This window comes from Nannospalax galili, unplaced genomic scaffold (assembly GCF_000622305.1).
Source record: "Nannospalax galili isolate Female #2095 unplaced genomic scaffold, S.galili_v1.0 scaffold518, whole genome shotgun sequence".
Lineage (NCBI taxonomy): Eukaryota > Metazoa > Chordata > Mammalia > Rodentia > Spalacidae > Nannospalax > Nannospalax galili.
In genome coordinates, this window is record NW_008342851.1 from 1761191 (window position 1) to 1764635 (window position 3445).

The window sequence follows — 3445 nt, forward strand, 5'->3', positions numbered from 1 at the left end:
AGTACCAAACAGCAGCAGTTTCCCCCCTCCCCAACAGGGACCTCACTTTGACCTTTGAAGTCAAGGGCAACAAACTCTGCTGAGAAGCAGCCTGCCTTTCCTCTGAACTCTAAAGATAGGATAAGCAGATTCTACCTGATAACCAGAGATTTTAGAAGCTGTTTTTCTCTTATCTTAAGAGGGAAAAAGTAAACACTTCCAGACCCTAATCCTACCTGCTTTTCCTGCTTCCCCCTCCCTGATTTCTCCCCCCAAACATTCCCCCCTTCCACACCCTAAAGCCCCCATATATAAAGTCCCAGCTAACAACCCATGGGCTGACATCTTTCCCTTCCCTGACATCTTTCCCTTCCCTGACATCTTTCCCTTCCCTGAGGGAAAGGTGCCCCATGCGAAATAAATCTGTATCCCACTGAGAATTCCATCTGTGCCTCGGTGCCTCCTCCATCCATCCATGCTCACTCTCTCCCAATTTTTAACCTATCACCTTTATCATCTTTACTCTTTCCTTTCCTGTTCTTTTGCAGGCTGAGAAGGTTTTCTTCCTCCTATGCAGGTTAATTCTCACTTTCTCCTTATCCTCAATACTTGTCTTTCCTTTTTTTCTATTTCTGTGGAGGCTTTCTTCGTAATGGGCTGAAGTTCATCCAGAAGCCAATGTTCTGTGAAATCTCCATAATAATCCTATGTTCCTTGTAACTGTCCTGATTTGCTGTCTCATCACAGGTTTCAGGTTCCCTCCAATTCTTCTATCTCATTGCAATACAAATGCAGCCCTATCGCTCTACTGAAACAGCTTATATCAACTCCCCAATGACCTCCTTGGCACAAAGCTAATACATTGTTTTCATTTTATTTCATTTCGTTTCTCTGCTTCTTTGATATTATTGATAATTCTCTCTTGTTTTAATTAAAGAAAGATATATAAATGTAATTAATACCCACTCAAAGTAAAATATTCCCTTGATACTGGAGGCCATTACAATGGCACTTTAGTCTCTTTTTCTATAGAGCTCTCCAGGTTTTCTTTCTCTAGGACCTGTCTTGACAAGCTCTTATAGATCCTTGAGTGCCTTTAATTGGGTATGGTGAAACCTGATCATAAACCCAGCACTTGGGAGGCTGAGGCAGGATTATCTTGATTTTGAGGCCAGCCTTGGCCTCAAAAAAAACAAAAAAAACAAAAAACCAACAACCCAGTCTCTATCTGTTGGAAAGAAAAAAGCTTCCTTGATGCATGCTGAGAGATACACTTATCCATGAATATAAGGATGCATGTTTAGAATATAGTAGGAAATTATGTTTGTCTAGGAAAGTGACAGTAGTAGATTCTTCTCTATGGTCTGGGGTCTATAACTTCTCAAACCATGTGTACTTGGCTATGTTTATAGTATCATGTATGGATCCCTTCCCATTGAGTATGCCTTAGGTCCAATTAGACAGCTGTTGATTACCTTCAAGATAAAAGTCTTACAGCTTGGCGTGGTGGTGCATGCCCTTTATCCCAGCACTAGGGAGGCAGAGGCAGGAGGATCTGTGTGAGTTCAAGGCAAGCCTGGTCTACATAGTGAGTTCCAGGACAGCTGGGGCTACAGGGAGACCCTGTCTCAAAAAGACGAAAAAAAACCAAAAAAGTGTCACTGCTGCACCAATAGAGATAATTTGCTGGGCCACTTATTATGGTTTGTAGACTTTACAGCTGGATGGGAGCCTTGTTTGGTTTCCTCCCTTGGCAGCTTACATAGTACCTTCTGATACTATGAGCACTAGTCTTCAGGGAGGGGACTTTCAGATCAGTTCCAGCTCAATTTCTCCAAGTCCTGTGTCCAAAGCATGTCTTGTCTTCATCCATAGAGTCTTACTTCCAAGTTCTGGGAGGCAATCAAGGACTGTGGCAATTGCCTTTATTTATTCTTCTTGTCTCCTAACTCACTACTTTGTGCTAGGAATCTACATAGGTTGGAATGCAACTCTTTTAGTGGTCTACATGAACCAGACTGCCTCTTACTTGCCTCTTGTGACCCTTCCCCCAATCCATATTTCCTCTTGGTTACATGACCACCACTTATTCACCTTCTGGTCTCAGCTTGCATTTCCTTTAGCAGGATTTTCTTTACTCTTCCCTAAATCATGTCCACATAGAAACAGTTTCCACTGTCTCCTGTCACTCTGTATGCTGACGTGGGTTATGATCCTTTCTCACTGTCCTCACCTCTCTCCCTTTCTCTGAGATTTTTGACAATAACCACCAGGATGTCTTACTGCCATCTGTGTCTGTTCCTATGGCCTAGGAAGAGTAGATTCTTATTAAACAAAGGGATTTAGTAACATGAATTGATGTTTTAACTTCATGAGAGCTGACAAGCCTTTCCTGACAGCTGAGTGGAGTGGACAATAGCTAAACTGTACCCTGCTTCCCTCTTAGATAATTCCACCTTTTGACTTCTTCCCAAGATTGAAATGTGAAACAGGCTCTTAGATCCTCAAAGGTCTGGGAGACACCCAATAATCTCCCTAGCCTTTCTCTACTTGATAAGAAAATCACTCTTAAATTAGGGCAACAGAAGAATTGGTTATTCATTTTCTTTACATATGGTAGTTCATGATAGATAAAAATGTTGGATAGAGAGAGAGCGAGCACGGATGGAGGAGGCAGCGAGGCACAGATGGAATTCTCAGTGGGATACAGATTTATTTCGCACGGGGCACCTTTCCCTTGGGGAAGGGAAAGATGTCAGGGAAGGGAAAGATGTCAGGGAAGGGAAGGGAAAGATGTCAGCCCATGGGCTATGAGCTGGGACTTTATATATGGGGGCTTTAGGGTGAAGAAGGGGGAATGTTTGGGGGAGAAATCAGGGAGGGGGAAGTAGGAAAAGCAGGTAGGATTAGGGTCTGGAAGTGTTTACTTTTTCCCTCTTAAGATAAGAGAAAAGCTGTTGTGATAAACAACTTCTAAAATCTCTGGTTATCAGGTAGAATCTGCTTATTTTATCTTTGGAGATCAGAGGAGAGTCAGGCTGCTTCTCAGCAGAGTTTGTTTCCCTTGACTCCAAAGGTCAAGGTGAGGTCCCTGTTGGGGAGGGGGGAAACTGCTGCTGTTTGGAACCCTAACACTTACTGTGTGCAAAATATAAATCCTTAAATTTACAGACAAGTATCGCAGTTAGCACCCATCAAAGAAGCTTCTTTTTCAAGAGACAGACTATTACAGAGTTCCAAAACTGGTCACACACAGAGATTGTCTGTGAATTGCCCAAGCCTAAGTGGCACAATGACTGCTACACCTAAGGTTCACAGAACAGAGAACAAGGGATGAAGAGAACAATAATTCATCTTTCAATTCTCATCAATGACGCTCCCTCATGCAACAGAGGGCCAGGAACACAAAAGGTCACAAATGGCCAAAATGTAGAGAATAAAAGGCTACAGAGTATGGGTCTTTGAA